Consider the following 15667-nt stretch of genomic DNA (forward strand, 5'->3'; position numbering starts at 1 on the left):
CAGCTAAGCAGAACAGAGAGATTATGCAGTCGACTGAATCTCATTTCAAGCTGATGGTTTGTGGTTTAGGTGGGTGTGTGCGTGGGACATGCTGGGGACACAGACAAATGGCCAACTCTGTGGGCTCCAGCATCAGTGGAGCTATAGGGAGACACATTACCGGGCTGGAATAAAGAATGTGTCTTCCTCCCATAACTTGTCTAATTTATGTGGTGCTGGACAAGTATCAAGGTTACATTGCATTTTCCATTAAAAAGCGATACACCATTGTTTCACTGCAGCAATGGAGGAAATACAGTAAATACTTTTACCCTTGGGCAACTTATCCAACAAATGAGAAGAAATGGCTACCAGACTATTCTACAGAAATACAGTGCATTCGTAAAGTATTCAGACTCATTCACTGTTTCCACATTTTGTTACGTTACAGCCTTATTCTAAAATGGATGAAATTGATTTTTTTCCTTCATCAATCTACACACAATACCCCATAATGACAAAGCAAAAACAGGTTTTCTATTTTTTGGGTGCAAAAAATAAACAAAATATTTATGGAAATATCACATAAGTATTCAGACCCTTTACTCAGTACTTTGTTGAAGCACCTTTGGCAGCGATTACAGTCTTGAGTCTTCTTGGGTATGACGCTACAAGCTTGGCACGACTGTATTTGGGGAGTTTCTCCCATTCTACACTGCAGATCCTCTCAAGCTTTGTCAGGATGGATGGGGAGCGTCGCTGCACAGCTATTTTCAGGTCTCTCCAGAGATGTTCGATCGGGTTCAAGTCCGGGCTCTGGCTGGGCCACTCAAGGACATTCAGAGACTTCTCCCAAAGCCACTCCTGTGTTGTCTTTGCTGTGTGCTTAGGGTCGTTGTCCTGTTGGAAGCTGAACTGTCGCTCCAAGTCTTAGGTCCTGAGTGCTCTGGAGCAGGTTTTCATCAAGGATCTCTCTGTATTTTGTTCTGTTCATCTTTCCCTCAATCCTGATGAGTCTCCCTGTCCCTGCCGCTGAAAACCATCCCCACAGCATGATGCTGCCACCACCATGCTTCACCGTAGGGATGGTGCCAGATTTCCTCCAGACGTGACGCTTGGCATTAAGGTAAATCTTGTTTCTCGTGGTCTGAGAGTCCTTTAGGTGCCTTTTGTAAAACTCCAAGTGGCCTTTCATGTGCCTTTTACTGAAGAGTGGCTTCTGTCTGGCCACTCTACCATAAAGGCCTGATTGGTGGAGTGATGCAGAGATGTTTGTCCTTCTGGTATGTTCTCCCATCTCCACAGAGGAACTCTGTCAAAGTGACCATCAGGATCTTGGTCACCTCCCTGACCAAGGCCCTTCTCCCCCGATTTCTCAGTTTGGCTAGGCGGCCAGCGTTAGGAAGAGTCTTCTTGGTGGTTCCAAACTTCTTCCATTCAAGAACGATGGAGGCCACTGTGTTCTTGGGAACCTTCAATGCTGCAGAAATGTTTTGGTACCCTTCCCCAGATCTGTGCCCTGAGGAGATCTACGGACAATTCCTTCGACCTCAGGGCTCTGTTTTTGCTCTGACATGCATTGTCAACTGTGGGACCTTATATAGTGTCATAACTGTCCTGAGTATCACAATGGGTCAGATCAGCTTGGCAATGGCTGACAATAACCAGATACTCTCTCACCTGCAGAGGGGAGCAGGAAACTGGTGTGGGGTTTTTGACACCTCCACACCCGGTCGTAAAATTAAGCAGAACAGGACTCTTTCCATACCCTCCGGTATTGGCTAAAGGAATGTCCCTTTGTTTCCAGAGACTTTTGCCAGGCCAAAACTCTAGCGTCCAAAAAGTGGATAATTGTATAATAATTCTAAGATAAAGAAAGTGGGGAATGGTCAGTGGGGAGATATAGAAAACTAATCTCATATTGTTTTTCATTTTGTGATGTCATTAAAAACTGTATGGACAAAATACTGTAACTTGGAAAGGATACCGTATTTATCTGTCAAGTTTCCATCTAATACGTTGTGCATATGATATGAAAAATGAGAAAAGTATTTTTGTTAAGATAGGAATGTGATTTTAGGAGTCATAAGAGATAACTTCTAAGGGGATGGAGCTGTCCCCTTTGAGCATAGTGCATAAAAAGCCTTGGTAACGAATTTAACATTAGACCAGGAGACGTGAGGCAGAGAGATACACGTTTGAAATTTTTAACCTCAACACAAGGTGAGGAAAATTACTTTACTTACCAGACCAGGACATCACCAGTCTGCAGCTGCGTGTGTAAAGTGGTTCAAACTCTGACACGAGATGGAGAAAACTCCCCTCTCAGACAATCACTCTTACAGCTAAGAAGAAGTTCTGAGGAAACACCCTATGGAGTCCGGACAACTAAGAAAATGGACATTGTGACCTCTGGTGGACAATCAGAGCATGTACAAGTGGGCAGCGGAAAGGCCCAACCAAACCCTTTTAAATAAGGTATCTCTGTGTTTTTTTTTATACATTTGCAAAAATGTCTAAAAACCTGTTTTCACTTTGTCATTATGGTCTATTGTGTGTGTGGAATGATGAAGGAAAAATGAATTTAATATACACTGCTCAAAAAAAATAAAGGGAACACTTAAACAACACAATGTAACTCCAAGTCAATCACACTTCTGTGAAATCAAACTGTCCACTTAGGAAGCAACACTGATTGACAATAAATGTCACATGCTGTTGTGGAAATGGAATAGACAACAGGTGGAAATTATAGGCAATTAGCAAGACACCCCCAATAAAGGAGTGGTTCTGCAGGTGGTGAACACAGACCACTTCTCAGTTCCTATGCTTCCTGGCTGATGTTTTGGTCACTTTTGAATGCTGGCGGTGCTTTCACTCTAGTGGTAGCATGAGACGGAGTTTACAACCCACACAAGTGGCTCAGGTAGTGCAGCTCATCCAGGATGGCACATCAATGCGAGCTGTGGCAAGAAGGTTTGCTGTGTCTGTCAGCGTAGTGTCCAGAGCATGGAGGCGCTACCAGGAGACAGGCCAGTACTTCAGGAGACGTGGAGGAGGCCGTAGGAGGGCAACAACCCAGCAGCAGGACCGCTACCTCCGCCTTTGTGCAAGGAGGAGCAGGAGGAGCACTGCCAGAACCCTGCAAAATGACCTCCAGCAGGCAACAAATGTGCATGTGTCTGCTCAAACGGTCAGAAACAGACTCCATGAGGGTGGTATGAGGGCCCGATGTCCACAGGTGGGGGTTGTGCTTACAACCCAACACCGTGCAGGACGTTTGGCATTTGCCAGAGAACACCAAGATTGGCAAATTCGCCACTGGCGCCCTGTGCTCTTCACAGATGAAAGCAGGTTCACACTGAGCACGTGACAGACGTGACATAGTCTGGAGACGCCGTGGAGAACGTTCCGCTGCCCGCAACATCCTCCAGCATGACCGGTTTGGCGGTGGGTCAGTCATGGTGTGGGGTGGCATTTCTTTGGGGGGCCGCACAGCCCTCCATGTGCTCGCCAGAGGTAGCCTGACTGCCATTAGGTACCGAGATGAGATCCTCAGACCCCTTGCGAGACCATATGCTGGTGTGGTTGGCCCTCGGTTCCTCCTAATGCAAGACAATGCTAGACCTCATGTGGCTGGAGTGTGTCAGCAGTTCCTGCAAGAGGAAGGCATTGATGCTATGGACTGGCCCGCCCGTTCCCCAGACCTGAATCCAATTGAGCACATCTGGGACATCATGTCTCGCTCCATCCACCAACGCCACGTTGCACCACAGATTGTCCAGTTGTCCACAGATTGTCCAGAGTTGGCCGCCACCTCATCAGGAGCATGCCCAGGCGTTGTAGGGGGGTCATACAGGCACGTGGAGGCCACACACACTACTGAGCCTCATTTTGACTTGTTTTAAGGACATTACATCAAAGTTGGATCAGCCTGTAGTGTGGTTTACCACTTTAATTTTGAGTGTGACTCCAAATCCAGACCTCCATGGGTTGATAAATTGGATTTCCATTGATTATTTTTGTGTGATTTTGTTGTCAGCACATTCAACTAACTATATAAAGAAAAAAGTATTTAATAAGATTATTTCATTCATTCAGATCTAGGATGTGTTATTTTAGTGTTATTTTAGTATTTTTTTGAGCAGTGTATTTTAGAATAAGGCTGTAACGTTACAAAATGTGGAAAAAGGGAAGGGGTCTGAATACTTTCCAAATGCACTATATATATATATATATATATATATATATATATATATATATATACTGAACAAAAATATAAACGCAACATGTAAAGTGTTGATCCCATGTTTCATGAGCTGTAATAAAAAATCCCCGAAATGTTCCATACACACAAAAATAATATATTTGTCAAAAATGTGTTTACATCCTAATTAGTGAGCATTTCTGTTTTGGCTAGATAATCCATCACCTGACAGGTGTGGCATATGAAGAAGCTGATTAAAAAGCATGATTGTTACACAGGTGCACCTTGTGCTGGTGACAATAAAAGGCCACTTTAAAATGAGCAGTTTTGTTACACAACACAATTCCACAGATATCTCAAGTTTTGAGAGATCGTGAAATTGGCATGCTGTCTGCAGGAATATCCATCAAAGCTGTTGCTAAAGAATTGATGTTAATTTCTCTACTTTAAGCTGCCTCCAACATCATTTTCGAGAATTTGGCAATGTGTCTAACCGGCCTCACAACCACAGACCACATGTAACCACGCCAGCCCAGGACCACCACATCCGGCTTCTTTACCTGCTGCATCATCTGACGGGTGTGCTGAGGAGTATTTGATGGAGACCATTGTGTTCTTGGGAACCTTCAATACTGCAGAAATGTTTTGGTACCCTTCCCCAGATCTGTGCCCACACAATCCTGTCTCGGAGCTCTACGTTCAATTCCTTCGACCTCATGGCTTGGTTTTTGCTCTGACATGCGCTTTCAACTGTGGGACCTTATATAGACAGGTGTGTGCTTTTTCAAATCATGTCCAATCGATTGAATTTACCACCGGTGGACTCAAATACAGTTGTAGAAACAACTCAAAGATGATCAATGGAAACAGGATGCACCTGAGCTCAATTTCGAGTCTCATAACAAAGGGTCTGAACACTTGTGTAAATAAGGTACCTTTTTTTCTATATATATATATATATATATATACATCAATTCGGAACATTTTCTAAAAACCTGTTTTAGCTTTCACATTATGGGGTAGTGTGTGTAAATGTCTGAGGATTTTTATTTATTTAATCCATTTTAGAATAAGGCTTTAACCCAGCAAAATTAGGAAAAGGTCAAGGGGTCTGAATACTTCCCGAAGGCACTGTATATACACAAGTATGTGGACACCCCTTCATATTAGTGGATTTGGCTATTTCAGCCACACCCGTTGCTGACAGGTTTATAAAATCGACCACACAGCCATGCAATCTCCAAAGAAAAAACAGTAGAATGGACTTAAAGAGAGAAAGCTCCGTGACTTTCAACATGGTACCGAAAGGATGCCACCTTTCCAACAAGTTAGTTAATCAAATTCCTGCCCTGCTAGAGCTGCCCTGGTCAACTGTAAGTGCTGTTACTGTGAAGTGGAAATGTCAAGGATGAAAAATGGCTTAGCAGCAAAGTGGTAGGCCACATAAGCTCACAAAACGGGATCACCGAATGCTGAAGCGCGTAGCAATGTAAAAATCGTCTGTCCTCGGTTGCAACACTCACTACCGAGTTCCAAACTGCCTCTGGAAGCAATGTCAGCACAATAACTCTGTCGGGAGCTTCATGAAATGGGTTTCCATGGCCGAGCAGCTGCACACAAGCCTAAGATCACCATGCACAATGCCAAGTGTCGGCTGGAGTGGTGTCAAGCTCGCCGCCATTGGACTCTGAAGCAGTGGAAACGCTTTCTCTGGAGTGATGAATCACGCTTCACCATCAAGTTGTCCAATGGACGAATTGTAGTATTCATAAGAGCATGAAATCAGAAGGCAATGCAGGAAGAAGGCAATTCAGGTTGACATGCTCAGAGTGTAGATTTATCATACAAAATATACAAGTAGATTTACCAGATATGCATGGGCAATAGCCCAAAAGAAATAGCCTCAGTATCAGCCTTAAACTTTCCTATCTGAACAGACACAGGTAGAGGGCAAGACTCTACAGCCTGGTTCCCCCAGAGAAACCAAATAGAATCTGTCTAAAAGGAGCTCAAAGAGTTAGGCCTACATAATATAAGCACTTGCCCCCAGGATCATACAATTAGCCAATTGGCAATTACAACCAACAGTTTCCCCTGTGTACCAACAATGGTCCACCACCCAAAGGACATCCAGCCAACTTGACAACTGTAGGACGCATTGGAGTCAACATGGGCCAGCATCCCTGGGGGGGTTGCAACTCAATATTAGGAAGCTGTTCCTAATGTTTGGCGTACTCCGTGTATAATGCCCAACTAGGATTAAATGAGACACTTGTTTTTTTAAGTTGAATAAAAAATATATATATTAAAATAGTCAGCATGTGTAATCTCCGACAGTAGAGGGGTCTGGGTTGCTGCGTGTTCAGCTCCCATACCCATTCCCAACCGCTGCAGAGTGAGTGTCAGTTCTGGTGAATTTCTGGTGAAATTGATTTAACCCCTTGAAGCATACGATCACATTTTTGTGATCATTGGTGAGTGGTCCCTGCAGCGAACCATCGCAAATATTTTATTGGAAAAGTAGCAACAGAATTTATGATGCAACAAATGCATCTAAACAGCATTGTTGTCTGAAGAGCATCTAAACAATGTTTTGAACTTATGGGAAAAAAAGGTCTTCATAATTTTATTGCTCAAGTCGACCTTTTATTGTAAAAGATAAATGTAAACTTCATCATCCAAGCATCACACGGAACACATCTTTAACCAAACTCATTCCATAAACCAGTCTAAATAACAGGTTGCACTGACAAAAAAACTAAACTTAAGTTAGCGACCTAACAGCTGGACTTGTTTACTATTTACAACATATCTGGTGAGAACAAGGGAGAAATGTAATATTGTTTATACAAGAGATGTGTGTCAGCTAAGCTAACAGCAGCTAAATTCTTTAGGATGGCAGCAATGTTTGTTTATTTATGACAAGAAAAAACTCCCTAATCCCAGAATCCCACTATAAAATGCAAATAAACAGAGGCAAAGATAGCTGCGCCCATTGCCTGAAAAATGTTAACTTAGTTTGCACACTTTTCAGCATATTGCAAATATTCAATGTACTTAATACAGTGTATACAACAACCAGAGTATATGACTTGACAAGTCGTTTACAGTTTATGACAAATCACAAAGGAAATAAAATGTTGTTTTCACCCCACAGATCATCGTCAGATTGGAAAAATCGCTTTGAACGGTCATCCTCTTTCTAGAGCTCCGACTTTCCAACATGAACATAATTGACGTCATGATTTGACCATGATTTGAGTTCCCAATTGTCTTGAATGCTCCATAAGTCTGTCGAGTGAACTATCCCTTCACCTCGTTTTGTTATAACATCTTTGATCTGACAGACACCTACATGATAACCAGAATGCATTGTATGACGTCAACTAACATGGCGCAACACAAAGCTGGCAAATAGCTTAGCATTAGCTCATCATAATCAGTACAACCTTCAAAAAAGTATTTTACACACATTACAATCTATGCAAGAATCGGAATGCATGATTTGAAAACGTGAATTAAACAGTAAATACATTACGCTCCATACATATGGCATGCTGTAGTAGGAGCGACAACACGCAATACAGAAAATAAGGCACTTTCTTTGATAGGATTGCACACATGCTCAAAATTATTATTTGTAAGGAAAACCACAATGAAGGCAATGCAGGTGCGATCCAGAAAATGTGCCAGGTAGAAAAAGTTTGTGCAAGGACTATTCTGACTAGAGATACGCAAATGTCTGAATACTTGAAACACTGGTGAAGTGGGGAAGTGCTTGGGCTCTCATTAAAAAAGTTTATCCGGCTAAGTAAAACCTCAAACAGTAAAGCCTCAACGTGAAATGGGCTACTTCTTATATGAATTATTGCGGAAGTGGAACTACCTGCCTTACATTGCACTCCACGAGGAGCCTGCATGGCAGGCTGACTACCTGTTATGCGAGGGCAGCAAGAAGCCAAGGTAAGTTGCTAGCCAGCATTAAACTTATCTTATAAAAAATTAAACTTATCTTATAAAAAATGATCAATCTTAACATAATCACTAGATAACTACACATGGTTGATGATATTACTAATTTATCCAACGTGTCCTGCGTTGCATATAATCGATGCGGTGCATGTTCATTTCTCATCGAATCACAGCCTACTTCAACAAACGGGTGATGATTTAACAAGCGCATTTGCGAAAAAAGCACTGTCGTTGCACCAATGTACCTAACCATAAACATTAATGCCTTTCTTTAAAATCAATACACAAGTATATGTTTTTAAACCTGCATATTTAGTTAATATTGCCTGCTAACACAAAATTGTGTCACTGCTCTTGCGTTCATTGCCTGGCTCGTTGCGAACTAATTTGCCAGAATTTTACGTAATTATGACATTCCATTGAAGGTTGTGCAATGTAACAGGAATATTTAGGGATGCCACCCGTTAGATAAAATACGGAACAATTCCATATTTCACTGAAAAAATTAACATTTTGTTTTCGATATGATAGTTTCCGGATTCGACCATATTAATGACCTAAGGCTCGTATTTCTGTGTGTTTATTATATTATAATTAAGTCTTTGATTTGATAGAGCAGTCTGACTGAGCGGTGGTAGGCACCAGCACGCTCGTAAGCATTCATTCAAACAGCACTTTCGTGCGTTTTGCCAGCAGCCCTTCGCAATGCATTGCGCTGTTTATGACTTCAAGCCTGTCAACTCCCAAGATTAGGCTGGTGTAACCGATGTGAAATGGCTAGCTAGTTAGCCGGGTGCGCGCTAATAGCGTTTCAAACGTCACTCGCTCTGAGACTTGGAGTATTGTTCCCCTTGCTCTGCATGGGTAACGCTGCTTTGAGGGTGGCTGTTGTCGATGTATTCCTCGTTCGAGCCCAGGTAAGAGCGAGGAGAGGGACGGAAGCTATACTGTTACACTGGCAATACTAAAGTGCTTATAAGGACATCCAATAGTCATAGGTATACAAATCGTATAGAGAGAAATAGTCCAATAATTCCTATAATAACTACAACCTAAAACTTCTTACCTGGGAATATTGAAGACTCGTGTTAAAAGGAACCACCAGCTTTCATATGTTCCCATGTTCTGAGCAAGGCACTTAAACGTTAGCTTTCTTACATGGCACATATTGCACTTTTACTTTCTTCTCCAACACTTTGTTTTTGCATTATTTAAACCAAATTGAAAATGTTTCATTATTTATTTGAGGCTAAATTGATTTTATTTATGTATTATATTAAGTTAAAATAAGTGTTCATTCAGTATTGTTGTACCGTAATTTCCGGACTATTAAGGGCACCTGAATATAAGCCGCACCCACTGAATTACATTTTTTTTTTTATTTTGAACATAAATAAGCCGCACATGTCTATAAGCCGCAGGTGCCTACCGGTACATTGAAACAAATGAACTTTACACAGGCTTTAACGAAACACGGCTTGTAACAAAAAATTAGCAGTAAGCTTTAGTTGTCTTTTTGCACTGAGTCAAGTCCTCACGCTGCTGTTTCCAACGTCTTATCATCAACTCATTATGAGCAAGCTCCCGTGCAGCAGCTCTATTTCCTTTTCCAACAGCCAGATCAATCGCCTTCAACTTGAAAGCTGCATCATATGCATTTCTCCGTGTCTTTGCCATGATGAGGGTAACAAAATGACTACCGTAATCAGAATGATGGGAAGTTTGAGAGCACTCGATTTAATCTAAACAGGAAACAAAGAAGTTGTTTGACCGTAACCCGTTCGGCAATTTCCTTGGTCTAATGAAAGCTTCATGCCGCCAAATAACTGGGCACGTCACAGAATGTGTTGTTTTGGAGAAAAAAAAATTGAAAGCGTGAAAAATCCATATATTAGCCGCGTCATTGTTTAAGCCGCGAGGTTCTAAGCCTGGGAAAAAAGTTGCGGCTTATAGTCCGGAATTTACGGTAATTGTCATTATTACAACAACAAAAAAATTCATCGGCCGATTAATCGGTATCGGCTTTTTTGGTCCTCCAATAATTGGTATCGGTATCGGCGTTGAAAAATCACAATCGGTAGACCTCTACTATGTATAATTAGCAGGCAGCATAGGTTAACTTTTACGTAACAATCACGTTTTGGAACAGCGAGTGCATTCTGACATCATGCGCATAAAAAAACTCAAGCTGGGGCGACTGTTAAGAGATATCTCGAACTCACACGTGAAAAAGTTTAACTTGTAAATAATGAGTTTATTTTCCCGTAGTAAAGAATGACAACTGTATGCAGACATGTCGATAGACGTAGTATAAACCAGCCTTTAGTCTTGAAATATTTTATCATTTAGACATGGCTTCATGTTAATCCTTAAGGATAAGGCTTACGAGGGTGTGAACGATGCTTAATGAGTGTAGACAAAGAAGAGCTCTCTAGTAGGTGTACCAAAACATTCAAGTGCCATTTTCTCAAAAGTGGGGATACAAGTTTATCAAATTTCAGAGCAGAATAAATGGCCCTATTGTTCCTCAATTGTAGGGTATGATATACCATGTTTTAGCTCTGTGTCTCTACTTTTATTCAATTTAAAAACCACCATTTCAAATTTTGCTACAGCCGGTTGGTCACATTCTATTTTTTATTGACGTTATCGGCTTTACCGGCATCAGACGAGTCCCAAGAAGCTTGTGGGAGTTGTAGAGCAAAACAGATAATATCATCGTGTTCGTGAGAGTCTCATCTTTCCATAGAGGGGTCATAACAGTTGGCCACACTGTTCGGACACTGCAAACTATTTTGTGAGGAGACCGATTTTCGGGATATCTCATGGTCTGTGAGAAGACCAATTTTCGGGATGTCTCACAGTCTGACAAACACCGCTCTAGCTCTGTCACTTTTTATCGCAGATGCAGAAGTGCGACAGGCTGATATTTCTAGCTTAAACTGACAGATTTTTATGGGGATTTTTTTATTTTGCCAATTGGATTTCCGCCGGGGCACGGATATCGACCTTAGGGGGTTAAACTGCGCAGTAGTTACTGTACCCCCGGGGAAACACTAAAGATGTTCTACATTTATATATTTTCATTATTTGCAATGTTTCACATTATCACCTCTCAAACAATAATGTGTAGTGCATATATGTATCAATACGATGCAGTATGTCACTTTGTTTTCAGTCTTATGTTCCAAAATGTGTAAATGTGTTTTTTACCTTGGATAAAAGTACAGACTCAGATCTTCAAAATGGCATATCATACACTGTAGTTGGAGGAAACATGGGGAAGTAGTGTGAAATTGATAAACATATAATTCAATTTAGGAGAAAAAAGGCATTCAAACATTTTGCTGTGATTTTCACACTTGCTTAACTTTCATCCTTGGGAAACATATTTAGAAATGGAATACTTTCAAAAAATTGCCAAAATTGATTCTCTGAACATTATCTCACTAGGAAAACCATTTACAGTATTAAATTGCCTATTGTTGTATAATAAAGATAACCTATCACATTGAACAGTTACAGTGCTGCTCTTTGTTTACGCCCATTTAGCATCGTTCACACCTTCTAAAGCCTTAGACGCACCCATCCACATTGGAACACATGTAAATGTAGCCAAGTGCTAAAGAGGTATTCCTTAAAAAACAAGAAAATATTTCAACAATAAAGTACTTTATTAACTTCCAGTGCTAAAGGTAGTTGGAAAAACTTAAAACACAAACACACGAAGGCTTAGCAAAATGTTTTTATCTAGACCTATATTATAACACCCTTTGAGTAACTTTGGTTCAGGTCATGTGTTGATATGAACAAAGATTTTTGTTTGTGCATTTAAAAAAAAAACTTTTATTTAACCTCTCTAGGGTAGGGGGCAGTATTTGCACTGCCGGATAAAAAACGTACCCGTTTAATCTGGTTATTACTACTGCCCAGAAACTAGAATATGCATATAATTGTTTGATTTGGATAGAAAACACCCTAAAGTTTCTAAAACTGTTTGAATGGTGTCTGCGAGTATAACAGAACTCATATGGCAGGCAAAAACCTGAGAAGATTCCTTACAGGAAGTGCTCTCTCTGACCATTTCTTGGCCTTCTACACTCTCTTTATTGAAAACTGAGGATCTCTGTTGTAACGTGACACTTCCTACGGCTCCCATAGGCTCTCAGAAGGCGGCAAAACGTTGAATGATGACTTTGCAGGCCATGGCTGAAAAACAGTAGCGCATTTGGATAGTGGTCGATCAGAGAACAATGAGACTGGGGGCGTGTGCACGAGCCGACACCATGTTTTTATTTTTTCGTCTTTGAACGAAAACAGGGTTTCCCGGTCGGAATATTATCGCTTTTTTTACGAGAAAAATCACATAAAAATTGATTTTAACCTGTTAGTGCTAGGGGAAAGTATTTACATGGCCGGATAAAAAACGTACCCGATTTAATCTGGTTACTACTCCTGCCCAGTAACTAGAATATGCATATAATTATTGGCTTTGGATAGAAAACACCCTAAAGTTTCTAAAACTGTTTGAATGGTGTCTGTGAGTATAACAGAACTCATATGGCAGGCAAAAACCTGAGAAGATTTCATGCAGGAAGTGGCCTGTCTGACAAGGTGTTGTTGTTCTTGGCTCTGTTTATTGAACAATTAGGATCTTAGCTGTAACGTGACACTTCCTACGGCTCCCATAGGCTCTCAGAGCCCGGGAAAAAGCTGAACGATATCGAGGCAGCCTCTGGCTGAAACACATTATCGCCTTTGCCAAGTGGCCGATCAGAGGACAAAGGGCTTAGGCGCGTGCCCGAGCCGACCCCATGCTGTATTTTCTTTCGTCTGTTTACCTAATTGCAGATTCCCGGTCGGAATATTATCGCTTTTTTACGAGAAAAATGACATAAAAATTTATTTTAAACAGCGGTTGACATGCTTCGAAGTACGGTAATGAAATATTTAGAAATCTTTTGTCACGAAATGCGCCGTGCGCTTGACCCTTATTTACCATTCGGATAGTGTCTTGAACGCACGAACAAAACGCCGCTGTTGGAACATAACTATGGATTATTTGGGACCAAATCAACATTTGTTATTGAAGTAGAAGTCCTGGGAGTGCATTCTGACGAAGAACAGGAAAGGTAATCAAACTTTTCTAATAGTAAATCGGAGTTTGGTGAAGGCTAAACTTGCTGGGTGTCTAAATAGCTAGCCCTGTGATGCCGGGCTATCTACTTAGAATATTGCAAAATGTGCTTTCACCGAAAAGCTATTTTAAAATCGGACATAGCGAGTGCATAGAGGAGTTCTGTATCTATAATTCTTTAAATAATTGTTATGCTTTTTGTGAACGTTTATCGTGAGTAATTTAGTAAATTGTTAGTAAATTCGCCGGAAGTTTGCGGGGGGTATGCTAGTTCTGAACGTCACATGCTAATGTAAAAAGCTGGTTTTTGATATAAATATGAACTTGATTGAACAAAACATGCATGTATTGTATAACATAATGTCCTAGGTGTGTCATCTGATGAAGATCATCAATGGTTATTGCTGCATTTAGCTGTCTTCTGGGTTTTTGTGACATGATATGCTAGCTTGAAAAATGGGTGTCTGATTATTTCTGGCTGAGTACTCTGCTGACATAATCTAATGTTTTGCTTTCGTTGTTAAGCCTTTTTGAAATCGGAGAGTGTGGTTAGATTAACGAGAGTCTTGTCTTTAAAATGCTGTAAAATAGTCATATGTTTGAGAAATTGAAGTAATAGCATTTCTAAGGTATTTGAATATCGCGCCACAGGATTCAACTGGCTGTTACGTAGGTGGGACGATTTGGTGCCACCTGCCCTAGAGAGGTTAATGTTGATTACTGATGTGCATGCATGACGATAAAGTTTTTGATGTTTAACTTTGTAGCTACCAAAAATAGCCATTGTGGTGCGAATGCTAATCAAACCCGATTTTACGTTAGAGGGACACATGCTTCGTTAGCTAGCTGGCTAACCCAATGAAATGCTAGCTACTGGATTATAGAATTTTGAGGTTGTATCCTGTGTCTGCATTGCCATTGTTTGGCTGGAAGCAGGTCAAGTGTGTGTACAGGGCATTTTAGTACAGCTGTAGCAGTGAACAGGCAATAAAAATCTATAGGACATTAATTCATTCATATTTTAACCTATTTTTATGGAATTTGTCTTTCTGCATAAACCTGCTTTCCGCCATCAGTCAGGGATGCAAGCTAGTTACCTTTTGGATTCAAAATTTGCCATTTTGAATCCAAAATAGGTGACCTACGTGATTCGTGTACATCCGATGATAAAAGTTTTGAAGGGGATGGGAGGGGCTTTGGATCACTACCTGCTGTAAGCGAACGAGTGATGCGCGTTTGGAGCAATACTGGATGTATCCAAGGCTCAGCCATTCGTTCACATAACAACATAATGCAGTGCAGCATGCTACAGAATAAAGAAGAGACAACCAACTTGCTAGTTATAGCATTAGCGCGCGCTCTGGAAAAGCATCTTGCCAGTTACAGCAGCGCGTCCCCTGGAAAGGCAGCTTGCCAGTTACAGCAGCGCGTCCCCTGAACAATAACGAAGAGGTAACGTTAAGTGAGAAGCCTGACCACGGAGACGGGGGTAAGAAGGTGATGAACCGTACTTCATGAGCTGTAACCGAAAAACAACTGGCATTTGGAAAGTTTGAGGTGAGGAAGAAAGTGTGGTGAAACAAGTATTGTTAGCATTGTAAGTATCTTGCTAGCTGGATCAAATTCTCCGTTAGCTAGCCAGGGAAATGTTGAGCAACATTAGCCAACATATCTGATCAAATAATTGAGTTGATGGGGTGAAAATTAGCTTGCTAATAAAGTCAGACAGCTAACGTTACAACATCAGATGAGCTAACATTAGTAACCTAACCAATTCGCTATAGTATTAACTGGTATACGACTCCTTTCCGTTCCTCAAGTTATAACGTGTTAGTTGCTTACTGGACCCTGGCAATCTGTGAAATGTTAACTAGCTAATGAACTAACCACTATCTGTTAACTAATGTTCTCCCTCTACAGTTTGTGGTTCGTTTTCAGAATGAGAGAATTAGGTCAACATTAGGCATTGCTTGTTAATTAAACAAGTGGATTCAGGGATCAAGTGTAGCTGGACCTGGGCCTGGCTTAAGCTGTATGCATTTACATTTACATTTACGTCATTTAGCAGACGCTCTTATCCAGAGCGATTTACCGTATGCCACTATAGAGGTGAAAGGAACACCACACACCTTCCCTCTTTGTCACTTTTTTCAATACAGTGGATAAAAAGCGAGATTGCCAGGTCTGAAAGAGATTAATTATGCCAACAAAGGGTATCATGCTCTGCAGGCACATTGTAGAACAAATGTCCACAGGCAGAAAGTGTACAATGTAACAATGTGCAGTGTAGCCCAGATATATTGTTTTTGATGTGTTGAACTTGACAGTAACACTTGTGTGTGAGTGAGGGGGCATTATAAAAATGTTTACTC

This window comes from Salmo trutta, chromosome 2, assembly GCF_901001165.1.
Source record: "Salmo trutta chromosome 2, fSalTru1.1, whole genome shotgun sequence".
Lineage (NCBI taxonomy): Eukaryota > Metazoa > Chordata > Actinopteri > Salmoniformes > Salmonidae > Salmo > Salmo trutta.